This window comes from Lynx rufus, unplaced genomic scaffold, assembly GCF_022079265.1.
Source record: "Lynx rufus isolate CCGP_SWC_20201006 ecotype Redwood Valley unplaced genomic scaffold, mLynRuf1.p SCAF_9, whole genome shotgun sequence".
Classification (NCBI taxonomy): Eukaryota; Metazoa; Chordata; class Mammalia; order Carnivora; family Felidae; genus Lynx; species Lynx rufus.
Genome location: NW_025814897.1, coordinates 85,492,505 through 85,507,921, shown reverse-complemented (window position 1 = coordinate 85,507,921; position 15,417 = coordinate 85,492,505). Strand labels below are relative to the sequence as shown.

General features: G+C 38.0%; 1 protein-coding gene across 1 annotated transcript in view; it reads left to right on the top strand.

Moving 5' to 3' along the window:
• Window positions 1-15,417, top strand: part of DCDC1 (doublecortin domain containing 1) — a gene marked incomplete at its 5' end in the record, with an annotated part of 457,606 nt that overhangs the window by 309,991 nt on the left and 132,198 nt on the right. The gene's annotated exons all lie outside the window — the stretch shown is intronic.

The following is a 15,417-nucleotide window of genomic DNA, read 5'->3' as shown; positions in this document are numbered from 1 at the left end:
TTGATAAAAACATATTACAGATAGCCATTTCTTCTGAAGAATGACATTAGAAGGCACATTATTGAGGATGTATGCATCCTTTTATCCATACTGCTGCACTCATATCCCTGAAATAACAATCCCTTTCCCCAAAGTTTCTGCAATTATCTCTCAAGTAGAGTTCAAGAGTACATAAGTCATTTCAGAAGGTCATGATGAAAAGGCAAAATCCATAAATACAGTAAGAAAAATATGGCTCTTATTTAAAACCCATGCAATCAAATGGGTTTGTTGCTATGAGGAAAACGTCAGAGGGGAAGAAGATCAACAAGAGAAAAGGAAAATTAAACATGTAATAACATAAGCAGCTGGAGGAAAGGAAACAGAAGAATAGCTGATGAGTAGGAGAAAAGAAAAAAAATGAAACATTTCAGTGAAAACCCATTATTACTGGGAAACAATTTTCAATATGGCTAAAAGTCTGTTTAACAGTAAGAAATGAACTTAACTATATTACAAAAGAAAAGAAAAAGAAAAAAAGGAAGATCTAGTATCTTCTGATGTCTTAAATATAGTTAAAATAGAATTAAGGGGAGGATGTAAGATGTTTCTTAAACTTTGGGATAATGAATGAGATTTGAATCACAACGGAGGATCACTTAAAACAGTTTTCATCTATAATATTGGACTATTGGTAGATAGAAGATAACTAAAACTTAAGATGTCAGTCTTTCTTAAAATCAGGGCTTGTGTAAAACTAAATACCACTGATTCAACTCCTTATGGTTGTGTTTCCATCTGATTGGTTGATGATTATGAAGGATTATAGTGAAGACAGTAATTATTAATCATCATGGAATAAAATGATAGGCATCATATCAAATAGATAAATTTAGCTGCAGACATTTTTTAAATGTTTATTTATTTGTTTTGAGAGAGAGTGCAAATGGGGGAGAAGCAGAGAGAAAGAGGGAGACAGAGAATCTGAAGCAGGTGCCAGGGTCCAAGCTGTTAGCACAGAGCTTGACCTGGGGCTTGAACCATGAACTGCGAGATCATGACCAGAGCCAAAGTCAGACACTTAACCGACTGAGGCACCCAGGTGCCCCTAGAAGCAGACTTTTAAGCTGGTTTTGAATAAAGTGGTATGTTATTGCTTAGTAAAAAATTATCCTAAATTAACTTAGTCCATTTTGGCTGCTATAACAGCCTTATAAGGCTTATAAGCAACAGAAATTTATTTCTTACATTTCTGGAAGCTGGAAGTCCAAGGTCGGGGCGAGGGACCTTTCCCAGGTCACAAAATTTTCACTGTATCTTCACATCGTGGAAGAAGCTAGGGAGCTCTGTGTGGCCTCTTTCAGAATAGCACTAATCTCATTCCTTTAGTGGGTTCTGGCTTTGTGATCTAATCACTTCCTAACCTACCCCCCATTTATCATATTGGGGTTTAGGATTTCAACATACGAATTTTGGAGGGACACAAACCTTCAGACCATATCTACGGCTTAAAACAATGAACATTTATGATTTAGCACAGTTTCTGAGGGTCAGGAATCCAGAAACAACTCAGATGGGTGATTCTGTCTCAGGGTCCTTCATGAGGTTGTAGTCAAGCTATCAGCCAGGGGTTTAGTCATGTGAAGGCTTAAGTGGGACTGGAGGATCTGCTTCCAAGTTTACTCATGTGACTGTTGGCAGTAGACTTCATTTTCTAGACGCCCGGACTTCTTCATAAGGTTCCTTATTGTATTTCAGCTGACTTCCCCCAGGGTGAGTGACCAGAGAAAGAGAGGCAGAAAGCCATAGTGTCTTATAACCTAATCTTAGAAGTGAAATACCATCGCTTTTGCCATCTTTTATTGATCTCACAGGCCAAATGTGATACAATGAGGAAAGTGTGTTAGTCAGCTCAGACTGCCATAACAGAACATTGCAAACTTGGTGACTTAACAGAAATTTATTTTTTCACATTATAGAGGCTAGAAATCCAAGATCAAGGTCCTGGAAAATTCTGTTTTTGGTGACGTTTCACTTCCTGGCTTGCCACCTTCTTGCTGTGTTACATGGCCTTCATGTGCATGCAGAGAGAGAGAGAGAGAGAGAGAGAGAGAGAGAGATCTGATGTCTCTTCCTCTTCTTAGAAGGACACTAGTTCTGTTGGATTAAGCCCTACCCTTATGACCTCATTTAACCTTACCTCCTTAAAGGCCCTATTTCCAAATACAGTCACATTGGGGGTTAGGGCTTCACTATAAGAATTTTGAGGAGTCAAAATTCAGTGTATAACAGGAAGGAACTACTCAAGGATGTAAATATCAGGAGTCAGGGATCTTTGGGACTATCTTAAAGGCTGTCTACCGCAAGCATACTGGATGGTGGTGTCTCCTGGACTATTCCCTGCCCTGATGGTTCCTTGTGTTACTCAAATCCGACTCACCAAAAATCATTCATCTTTGGGGTTATCTTTGGAGTTGCTTTGCTATCTCTCTTTTTTCAGGCTCATTTGTGGACAAAAATGAATGGGCCATTATCACTGTTCTATCAAAATATGAAAATTTGAAGTATATAATTACATGTACATTCAGTGTATGTATGTATATCATTACTAGATAAATATTCAGTTATGTGTAAATATCAGTAAAAGAATTGTTCTGTAGTTTTAAAACCATGCTAGCCAGACATTGTTTTCAGTAATGTTCTCTTTCCTGTGAATATAGTAAGTCTACTGTGTATAGGAAAGAGCAGATGAAAATCAGTAGGCCATTTATGTTTATTTTTGATGGTAAAATAATTAAATATTTTTTAAAAACAACATGACCATGAAGATATGGATACTTTAAGTTCTGAAGTGCTGATTTTGTTTTCCAAGATACGTAAAAACAAACACTTACAGTGCACATGTTGTGCATATGTAGACCTGTTGCCATATATTGGGACAAAAGGGAAAGAATAACAAGAGATTATCTCTCCTTTATGGAACTTGCCATTTGATAAACATTTACTGAAGTAAAAACATCTTCACTTAGAATGTCTTTACCCTAGGGGCGCCTGGGTGGCGCAGTCGGTTAAGCGTCCGACTTCAGCCAGGTCACGATCTCACGGTCTGTGAGTTCGAGCCCCGCGTCAGGCTCTGGGCTGATGGCTCAGAGCCTGGAGCCTGTTTCCGATTCTGTGTCTCCTTCTCTCTCTGCCCCTCCCCCGTTCATGCTCTGTCTCTCTCTGTCCCAAAAATAAAATAAACGTTGGAAAAAAAAAAAAAATTTTAGAATGTCTTTACCCTAAATATTAAATATCCCCACCCAAGTGCCCTTGAAAGCCAAAGGTTATTCACTATTTTCAACACTAAAAATTAGGAAAGAAAGAGCAATAAAGTATATTAGAAAGGACAAAGGACAAAAAGGGAACTGAAAAGCAATACCGGGGAAAGATCTGGCAGTTTTATTCTTCTAAAAATTATTTTGAAATATTTCAAACAAACTAAAAGGAATACAACATATTTCAGAAATCACAGAAACTACAAATTACAGAAATTACCAATTACTGCTATATTTGGAGATCCCAGTGTATCATTCTCTGGTCACATTTTCCCTTGTTTTCCAGATTATACCTCTATTCTGAGTTAGTGTTCATTATTCACATGCATATTTTTATATTGTTATTCTAGAAACAACATATGATATGGTTTTGCATGTTTTCAATCTTTATATAAATGATCTCATGCTGAACATACTATTTGATTTCTTGCTTTTAGGAGTCAATATGTTTTTAAGATTTATCTATGGTTATGTATTTTCTCTAATTAAATTTAATTACTGTATGATTGTGACTGTAGCACAGTTTATCTGTTCTGCCTTGGTAGACATTTGCAACTTGCAGTTTTTCACTATTACATTTTATTATTTTCTTTTTTTGCTCAGCATTCTGTTTTTGAGATTTATCCATGATGGTGAATGTAAAGCTATCTGCTACATAATATTACTAAAGGTTTATTACTAGTTTTAATTACAGCATAATATTACAAACAATTAATATTTCTTGACTGTTCTTGCAGTGCATGAATATAAGAGTTTCTCCAGGGTGTATACATTAAACTGGAATTATTATGAATAAAGAGTACAAATAATTTCAACCTTATTTGGTATGGTCACATAATTCTCTAAGGTGGTTCTATTTACAGCATAAGGGATGGCATATTGTCAGTTTGATTTTTGCTAGTCTGATGGATGTAAAATAGTACATTATTATTATTATTATTATTATTATTAATATTTTCCCTTCTCAGACTACTAATGAAGTAGAGCATCTTTTCACATTTATTTGTCATGCTTGTTTCCGTTTCTGTAAATTGCTTTCCTTACCTATTCTTTTAAAAATGTTTATTTATTTATTTTATGAGAGAGAGAGAGAGAGAGAGAGAGAGAGAGAGAGCACAAGTAGGGGAGGAGCAGAGAGAGAATTCCAGGCAGGCTTGGTGCTGTCAGCACAGAACACGACTCAGGGCTTGATCTCACAAACCCTGAGATCATGACTTGAGCCAAGATCAGAGTCCAATGCTTAACTGACTGAGACACCCAGATGCCCTATCTTTACCTATTTTCTATTAGGTCTCTATTTTCTTATTGATTGGTGGTACTTATTTATGTTATTTTAGAGAGTAATCCTACTGTGCTTTGCAAATATTTTCTCCCAAGTTTGTTTTTTATATCTTTTGTTGAACAGATTTTTAAAAAATTAGGAAGACTTGGGGTTCCTGGGTGGTTCAGTCAGTTAAGCCTCTGACTTTGTCTCAGATCATGATCGCATGGCTCATGAGTTTGAGCCACACATCCGGCCCTGTGATGATAGCTCAGAGCCTGGAGCCCACTTGGGTTCTGTGTCTCCCTCTCTTCCCCTCCCCCGCTCATTCTTTCTCTTCTGTCTCTCCCTTCTTCAAAAATAAACATTAAAAATAAAAAAAAAACAATTTTGAAAAAAATTAGTGAGATTTATCAATATTTTATTTTATGGCTTGTGCTAAATATTTTAAAGTTGGTCTGAGTGCATTTAGGTTTTAATCAAGTCAGAATAGATTTGTTTGTGTGTGTACATGCATACTTTAATAATGAGGTAGAATATTTTTTGTTTTATAACTGTAAAACATTTCAACTGTACAGGAAAGTATGAGATTTATTATTTTTTGTATGTAGAATTTTACTGCTGTAGCATCATCTATTGAATAGCCCATAGTTCCTCACTAAAATTTTTAACATCACCTTTGTCATATATCATATTTCCATACACACATGAGTGTGTTTCTGGACTCTATTATGTTCCATTGACCTATGCATTTGTGTAGTAGGTTTTTAAATAATAAAGCAGGCATAAGTATTAGTTTACATAATCTGAATATCTCTCATATTCATAATGAAAGCCAAACAAAATAGAACTAATCGAAGATTACTTTTAAAAATTCATATTCAAAACAGTAGCTTTGGGTCAGACATGTTCTAGGGAATTGCCTGATCATATGAATATTAATACATGTAAAATTTTTTAGATATTATTATAGATTGCTTTCAGAATTCTTTGAGATAAAAATATTTAAAGCTTAAAAGTAAAAAAAAAAAACATTTAAATTACTACTCACTAAAAATATTTTTCAGAAGGAAATTGGTTAGGTCAGTTTGTCTTTTGTGAGGGACACACCATAAGGTAGCCCTCACAGAGTCATGCTCTTTTGATTCCACGCTCTGTTTGCCCCTTCAGTGTGGGCAGAACCTGGGACTAGCTTCTAAATTATAGAATATGGGGTACCTGGGTGGCTCAGCTGGTTAAGCATCTGACTTTGGCTCAGGTCATGATCCCACAGTTTGTGGGTTCAAGCCCCGCATTGGGCTCTGTGCTGACAACTGGAGTGTGGGGCCTGCTTTGGAATCTGTGTCTCCCTCTCTCTCTGCCCCTCCCCTGCTCATGCTCTCTCTTTCTCTCTCTCTCAAAAATAAATAAACATTAAAAAATAATAGAATATGGAAAAATGATTAGATGTCAGTCTCTTGTTACATAACATTATATATGAGACTCTATCTTAGCAGAGTAGAGTGAGAAACTTGCTTACTGGCTTTCTAGAGGCAAACTGCTATAATGTGAACTCTCTATGGAGAGGGACACGCAGCAGGGAACTGTAGGTAGCATCTGAAAGGGTCTTACACATGCAGTTGCAGGAAAAGGAATTTTTCCAACAACCTGAAAGAGCTTGGAAGTGAATTCCCCAGTTGAGCCTCCAGATGAAAACACATCCTAGCTGACATCTTGATTGCAGCCTTGTGAGATCCCAAGCAGAAGACCCAATCGGGCTACTCCTGGATTCCACATTCATGGAAACTATGAGATAATATGTATTAGTGAGCTTTTAGCTGCTGAATTTGTGATAATTTATTATACAACAATAAAAAACTAATGCATCTTTGATGTCATTGATACTTGGAACAGATCTTTATGGCTTATGAAAAAAACTATAAAATTAGAGGAAGAACTACAGATATTGGATATAAAACATATACCTTAAGTTCTTATTTATTTAAAACACTAAATAAATCTTTTTTGCAGGATAAAGGTGAACTTCTGATTTATTTTGATTTGTAATTATTTTGTATAAAGCATTTTTCCTTGAATATGATAATGTGCCCTGAAACAAAGTCTTGTTATATATTCTTATTATTAGGTATGGGTTTTATTTTTAGCTTCTGAAATCTAGTATTATCGCAGTAACAGTCTTTTTATTTCTATATATCCAGAATATGTTCCTTCTATATGTTCCTTCTATCCCGACTTTCTCGAGGGTTTTTATTAAGAAAGGATGCTGAATTTTGTCAAATGCTTTTTCTGCATCGATTGACAGAATCATATGGTTCTTATCTTTTCTTTTATTAATGTGATGTATCACACTGATTGATTTGCGAATATTGAACCAGCCCTGCAGCCCAGGAATGAATCCCACTTGATCATGGTGAATAATTCTTTTTATATGCTGTTGAATTCGATTTGCTAGTATCTTGTTGAGAATTTTTGCATCCAGATTCATCAGGGATATTGGCCTATAGTTCTCTTTTTTTGATGGGTCTCTGGTTTAGGAATCAAAGTAATGGTGGCTTCATAGAATGAGTCTGGAAGTTTTCCTTACCTTTCTATTTTTTGGAACAGCTTGAGAAGAATAGGTATTATCTCTGCTTTAAATGTCTGGTATAATTCCCCAGGGAAGCCATCTGGTCCTGGACTCTTATTTGTTGGGAGATTTTTGATAACTGATTCAATTTCTTCACTGGTTATGGGTCTGTTCAAATTTTCTATTTCTTCCTATTTGAGTTTTGGAAGTGTGTGGGTGTTTAGGAATTTGTCCATTTTTTCCAGGTTGTCCAGTTTGTTGGCATATAATTTTTCATAGTGTCCCCTGATAATTGCTTGTATTTCTGAGGGATTGGTTGTAATAATTCCATTTTCATTCATGATTTTATCTATTTGGGTTGTCTCCTTTTCTTTTTGAGAAGCCTGGCTAGAGGTTTATCAATTTTGTTTATTTTTTCAAAAAACCAACTCTTGGTTTCATTGATCTGCTCTACTATTTTTTTAGATTCTATATTGCTTATTTCTGCTCTGATATTTATTATTTCTCTTCTTCTGCTGGGTTTGGGGTGTCTATGCTGTTCTGCTTCTAGTTCCGTTAGGTGTGCTGTTAGATTTTGTATTTGGGATTTTTCTTGAGATAGGCATGGATTGCAATGTATTTTCCTCTCAGAACTGCCTTTGCTGCATCTCAAAGCATTTGAATTGTCGTGTTTTCATTTTCATTTGTTTCCATATATTTTTTAATTTCTTCTCTAATGCTTTTGGAGCTTTTCCAGACTTTTTCCTGTGGTTGATTTCAAGTTTCATAGCATTGTGATCTGAGAGTGTTCATGGTATGATTTCAATTCTTTTATACTTCTGAAGGGCTGTTTTGTGACCCAGTATGTGATGTGTCTTGGAGAATGTTCCATGTGCACTCGAGAAGAAAGTATATTCTGTTGCTTTGGAAAGCAGAGTTCTAAATATATCTGTCAAGTCCATCTGATCCACTGTGTCATTCAGGGACCTTGTTTCTTTATTGATTCTCTGTCTAGATGATGTATCCATTGTTGTATGTGGAGTATTAAAGTCCCCTGCAATTATCACATTCTTATCAATAAGGTTGCTTATGTTTCTGATTAATTGTTTTATGTATTTGGGTGCTTTCGAATTTGGTGCATAGACATTTATAATTTTTAGCTCTTCCTGATGGATAGACCCTGTAATTATTATATAATGCCCTTCTTCATCTCGTTACAACCTTTAATTTAAAATCTAGTTTGTCTGATATAAGTATGGCTACTCCAGCTTTCTTTGACTTCCAGTAGCATGATAGATAGTTCTCCATCCCCTCACTTTAAATCTGAAGGTGTCCTCAGGTCTAAAATGAGTCTCTTGTGGACAGAAAATAGATGTGTCTTGTTTTTTTATCCATTCTGATACCCTATGTCTTTTGGTTGGAGCATTTAGTCCATTTACATTCAGTGTTATTATTGAAAGATATGGGTTTAGAGTCATTGTGATATCTGTAGGTTTCATGCTTGTAGTGGTGTCTCTGGTACTTTGTGGTCCTTGCAACATTTCACTCACAGAGTCCCCCTTAGGATCTCTTATAGGGCTGGTTTAGTGGTGATGAATTCGTTTAGTTTTTGTTTGTTTGGGAAAACCTTTGTCTCTGCTTCTATTTTGAATGATAGACTTGATGGGTAAAGGATTCCCAGCTGCATATTTTTTTCTGTTCATCACATTGACAATTTCCTGCCATTCCCTTCTGGCCTGCCAAGTTTCAGTAGATAGGTCTGCTTCTACCCTATGTGTGTACCTTTGTATGTTAAGACCCGTTTATCCCTAGCTGCTTTCAGAATTCTCTCTTTATCCTTGTATTTTGCCAGTTTCACTATGATATATTGTGCAGAAGATCGATTCAAGTTACGTCTGAAGGGAGTTCTCTGTGCGTCTTGGATTTCAGTGCCTGTTTCCTTCCCCAGATCGGGGAAGTTCTCAGCTATGATTTGTTCAGGTACACCTTCAGCCCCTCTCTTTCTCTCTTCTTCTGGAATTCCTATGAAATGGATGTTGTTCCATTTGACTGCATTACTTAGTTCTCTAATTCTCCCCTTGTACTCCTGGATGTTTTTATCTCTCTTTTTCTCAGCTTCCTCTTTTTCCATAATTTTATCTTCCAATTCATCTATTCTCTCCTTTGCCTCTTCAGTCGGCACTGTGGCCGCCTCTGTTTTATTCTGCACCTCCTTTATAGCATTTTTTTAAATTCATCATGGCAATTTTTTAGTCTCCTGATCTTTGTAGCAATAGATTCTCTGCTGTCCTCTATGCTTTTTTCAAGCCCAGAAGTTAATTTTATGACTATTATTCTAAATTCTTGTTCAGTTTTATTGCTTAAATAGGTTGTGATCAATTCGTTAGCTGTCACTACTTCCTGGAATTTCTTTTGAGGAGAATTCTTCCATTTCATCATTTTGTCTAGTTTTCTGTCCATTATCCATTTTAAAAGCTTGTTGTGTGCTCTGCACCTCTGAGCACTGCTATATTAAAGGAGCGTCATACACTGTCCAGGGCCTGGCCCTTCAGGAGGTGTTTTTTCAGAAATTGTTACTTGCTCTCTGTTGTTGTGACTTTGGTTATTTTATTACCCTACTCGTAATGATATTTTCGACCCTCCACCAGGTGTGCTTTGATTTGTTCCTTGGAGTAGCCCTGTAAAGGAAAACAGATAGACAAACGAGACAAAAACACACAAACACACAAATAACACAAACAAATACACAAGAACAAAAAACTATAGACTAAAGACGAAAAAACCCAAAACACTGACTACAAATAAAGAAGAAGTTGAAGGCGGTGCTAATGGAAGAGCACATACAAAGAGAGAAATGACGGGGGGGGGGCAGGGAGAAGAAAAAAATAAACATTGAGTAGGCAGAGAGACTAATAGGCTTAATCCAGACAGAGAGAAAGGAAAATGAAGAAGGAGGCGGGGAAAACAAAACGAAGATAAAGTTACCTAGAGAGAAAAACTATATGGCTTGATTATTCCAGAGAGAGAGAAAGGAGTGTAAAGAGGGAGGTGTAGAACATGTATCAAGACAATGGATTAAATATGTCTGTTTAGACAGACTAATAACCAGAGTAACCAGCCTAGGGGAGGGAAGAGATAAGGAGGAGAAACGGGGGCGTGAATATATCTATATATCCAGAATTGACCTAGAGTTAATCCAGGCAGGCAATGCTGCAGCGCTTGTCGGGAGGAGCTTTCTGCAGGGTCTGTGCTGCTCCGGTGGATATGCAGTTACCCATTGCAAAGGTGCGTGGTTTGGTGTAATCTGGACCCACCTCCACTATGGTCCCCAGGAGTGATACCTGAGGCCCCGCCTTGGTGGTGGGGGGGGAGGGTAACGGTGATCCCCCAGTCTCTTCTCCATGGAGCCGGACTGGTGGACTCCATTTGAGTTGTCCTCAGTGTGCCCTGGGTGCTCCACCAACTCCTCCACCAACTCCCCTGCCCCCACACTTGGCTAGGATTCAAAGTCCCACTCTGTGCACTTGGGCACTGGGGAAGCGCCTCTCAGTGCAGCCGGATACGTGGTCCCGGTTGGCTTTGTCTGTGCCAATGCACTACAGGGAAGACTGCCTTCTCCTACTGCAGACTGAGAGCCACCCTCACCGGGAGCCCCCAGGGTGGTGGATGCAGGCAGCCTTTGTCTTTTCCCATAGCACTCCAGGTAGACAGCCTTCTTTTCCTCCTGCAGGCTGTGCCCTCAAGGCCCAGCCACTGCGCGTGGGGGTGGCGGTCGCAGGCAGGTTCTGTGTATTACACAGCCCTCCGGGGAGGGAACCACTTTCTTCAGCTGCAGACTGAGCCCCTGACCTACCACCACACCCAGGCCTCTGGCTCCCCTCCTCCCTAGTGCGCGAATAGGGAGCTGGCTCCAGTCCTAAGAAAGCCCTGCAGTTAGAGATCAGATCCCTCTCAGTCTTAGTCCGAGGTCTTTCCCCTGTCCAGATACAGTCCTACACTTCCCTAGCCACTCTTTCTCTTTCCTTTGTCTCTCTGCAGAAGGGGGTTCCTCCCCTCTGTGCCCACGTGGCCTTTTATCTCCCCAAGTTTACAGTTACCCACCTATCTTTTTTCTAGCTTCCCCATTTTCTTCCTACTAGATTCAGTCTCTTTTCCTCCAAGGCTCTGGTGTTCAAAGTCCTTTGGCTTCTGCACTTCTTTGTTTGAGAGACACGGGAAGTATGGATCCCCCTACTTCTCCGCCATGTTTGCCCTTAGTCAGGTTGTGCCATATGTAGGAGCAGGGTTGCCCTCTACTCCTGCTTTTTGTTTACTGACATGAAGTTAAGTCCTTTTTAGGCACTTGGATCACAGTTTTCCTATAAACACAAGTTCTGCATATCTCAGATTACCTGAAGGAACACACAAGGGACCCGTTCAGCCCAGCCTCCCTGTTGCTTCCTCTCCTTCTCTTCAGTAACATTTCCTAAACTCTCATCCACCAGCCACTCCCATAGCCACATTGTTCGACCTCTAAAATTGCAGATCCTAATGTCCCATTCTTGGATTGTTTCACCAACCTTCAGTCTGTGGAGACTGAGGAAGCAATCATTTTACTATCAGGAGAATGTTAGGAATCCTCACTCGGAATTTTTAAATGGTCTTATTTCAAGGAAATCTTACTTCCGAGTCTACTTTACTTTAGAACATTGTTCCTTGTATTTGAGTCAAAGAGGTCACTATCAGCGGCCCTGCTTAATCTCAGTATCCATGTGATGAAACATTGTTTTTTTTTTTCTAATTTCCTAGAAACTTTTTTCTTGTCCCATATCTCAGTTCCTTAATAATGTGACTTCTGTTTTATTCTTTCTGACCACATGGTACATGTATTTTTTAAACAAGACAACAGTCTTTCAGAGAATTATTAAATTCTAAAACTTGTTTAAAGAAAATACAACACAGCTTCCTTGAGTTAATACATGAAGAAACTGAAGACTAAAGCTAAGAGACTTATTTAGTATCTTATAAAAGCTGGTTATAAAGCAAGTTGTCTATTCTGGCGTGATGCTACTCCCTCTACAAAGTTCATTCTATATTGAGATCTTTAATATGGGTGGGGAGGTGTAGGCCTTGGTGAATGTTAGAAGTACCAATGAACACTCAGGAGCAAAAAGGAGAATCACTGAAGAAAATACAACTTGGTTTCTATATGTGCATATGAAAAATAATGTTGATCAAGGGTAAAGCTAAGGTTTGAATCTAAATGACTATAGGGATTTTAGAAAACAGTACTCTTGGAGAGGTCTTTATTTGATCATGAAGACTTTTGTTTTAGTTGACCATGTAGTTTTTATTAACAGTCGTGGAATTTTAAATCTGGACTTTTATTAATTTGCTATTGATGTTGTTAGAGCTAATATTTATTAAGAGCATATTATGCACCGACCAAAGTATTGTCTGTTCATGGATAACCTCATTAAGTCTTGACAGCCATGTTATAAGATAGATATTATAATTCCCTTCCATTTAAAGATGAATAAACTGAGGAATCAAGAGATTAAATATCATTTCCAATCACACACTGCTAGTAAAGTAGCAGTGCAGGAAGATGGGTCAAAAGTAGTCTAATCTCAGAGCTTCTGCTCTGGTCAGTAGATTGTTGTAGATGGGGCAGCGTTTGTGAGACAACAGCCCTGGGGATGGGGGATTCAGGAGTCATCAGTCCAGAGGTTGGCCATGAGAATGGACAGTAGTCCACTCTTTTCCACGGTTTTAGTTACCTATTGTTAACTCCAGTCTGCAAGCAGGTGATTCTGATGATATGTCAGAAGGTCAGTAGTATCCTAATGGTATGTCACAATGTTTTTACATTGTTCATCTCACTTCGTCTCATTACCTAGACATTTTATCATCTTTACAAGAATGGTGAGTAAAATACAATAAGATATTTTGAGAGAAAAATACATTTACATAACTTTTATTACAATATATTGTTATAATCGTTCTGTTTTATTTTTAGTTATTGCTGTTAACCTCTTACTGTGCTTAATTTATAAATTAAGTATTATCATATGTATGTATAAAAAAAGCATAGTATATGGGTTTTGGTACAGTCTGTGGTTTCAGGCATCCACTGAGGGTCTTGAAACATATCCCCTGTAGATAAGGGGGTGTTACTGTATGTGTTCTTTATGGGAATCTATTGAAAGGGAAGACTGGAGGCTTAGAAGTGCCCTTGGAGGCAATTCACGATTAGGAGGAATGTGAAATATCAAACAAACTTGCAGGCACTGGTTGCAGAATTGAAAACAAATCCATCCCTGTGTGGTGTCATCAAGCTAACTGCAGAGAGTTTTGAGAAGAATTGAATAATAGTCTGTATCCAAAACTATAGAGACATCAAGTAAAGGGAGAATAAAGGAAAAGATACTGACTTTGTTGATAATGAAGACATTAGTGATGCCTGAGGGAATAGTTTTGAGAGTATGGGTGAAAAAAGTTTGTAGATGTAGGGTGAAATGGAATATGGAAAGGTTTGGAAGTGAAATGGGTTGAGTGAAAATAAAGACTGGGAAGTATGCCCAAAGATTTCTTTTTGGAAGAGGAGTAATGTGCATGTTGGAAGGCAGAGAAGAAAATGTTGAAGGTATTGGCCAAGGAGGAGATACATATGGGAGGAAGATACCTTATATGCAGCAGGAGATAGATCAAAGTAAAATTTTTAGAGAATGGAGATAAAAGTTAATGGGTATGAGAAACTAGAAATAAATGGAGGTGGTGGAAAATGTTTTTGTAGGATTTATATCAAGTAGCCACAGTCTCAGTGAACTATAGGTTGTGGTTATTGGCTGAGGGTGAAGCCTGAGGAGGTGATCTGAAGGAGAGAAGAAAAGATTTGGAATCCTTTATCATTTTCCCCATCCTGCCTTTGAGGCATGTGCCACATGTATTTTGCTCTCATGATAGATTCTAAGTTCTTTGAGATTGGGTTAATTTTAGCTTTATCCTTTATTCCCTAGCAAAGTATTCTGCATATAGTACATTTTTGTTAAATTGTACTGAATTGAAATGAGTTGGGGTTACTAAAAAGATTGCTTAGAGCAGCAAGAGCCCTGTTGAGGTTGGGCTGTGTGAATATGTGGCGTGACAGGTTGGTAGAGCTCTGTGTTTTATTTCAGCTGTGCCCAGGATGCAAGAAAAGAACAGGGAAATCAGAGAGTAGTCCAGCAAGCAACAGAGAAGCTCTGGGCTGCTAATGGGGTTGTGTTGTCGCTGACCACACAGTCCTGTGGTGTAAGGAAGTCCTCACTGCCAGAGGTAGACTAACAATAAGAAACAATGATGGGTGCAGGTGTTTGATGGGCCACTTGATGGAGATAAGAAAGGAGAACATCTCTAACAAAGAAGCTGTCATTTTAGTGGATCAACACCATGTTGATCTCTCTCTCTCTCTCTCTTTCTCTCTCTCTCTTACTAGATAGATAGATAGATAGACAGATTTTTTGAAGTTTTAATTATGTTTTAATTATGTTGGAGAGAATATAAAACATCTTATGTTATACCAGGAGATATCTCAGTTTGCTAAGACAATATATATTTTAATATTTTTAATTTCTGTATGATGGGTTTAGGAAGAACCGAATATACATCCTTCCATCCAGGTATGCTAGTACCTGTGTTTAATTCTTATTTAAATGCTCTTCTGACACACATCTTATCTGTCTTAAATCATACAATGCTACGGTGAGGTAGGTATTATCTTTTATTACATTTTATAGATAAGGGAACTGCACTGAGGCACAGAGAAAAGATACCTGCCCATGATTATACTACAATTGAGAGGGAACACAGGAATTTGAGCCCAGGAAGTCTGACCTTGACAGTATTCGTAACTATTATAGCATATCATCTCCTGGCCAGCCCTTAAATACTGCATTCCTGTGAAATGTGAAGGACAGCAAGTTAGTCTTTTGATTCAGGCATTCTAGATTAGGTTCTTATAACAGATAGAAATTTTGTCCCACTGACTCCTACTTGTCCTTAAGGTCTTGGCTTAGATGTCAGCCACGGTATCATTTCCTCCTGGAGGGTTTTCCTGACTCCCAAGTTCGTATTAAGTGTCTCTTCTATGTGCTTCCTGACACCCCATGTTTCACACTGAGTAGTTTGCTTTACTTCCCATGACTATCTTTGTGGTACTCAGGTTGGGGACCACAGGATAAATTATAGAAGTAAGAAATATGAATCAGAGGACTATTGGGTCAGCTCTTAATGTTAAAATGCTCCATTCTTGCCCACAGCCACTGCCGCGCCATAGAAATATTTCCATTGTTGGC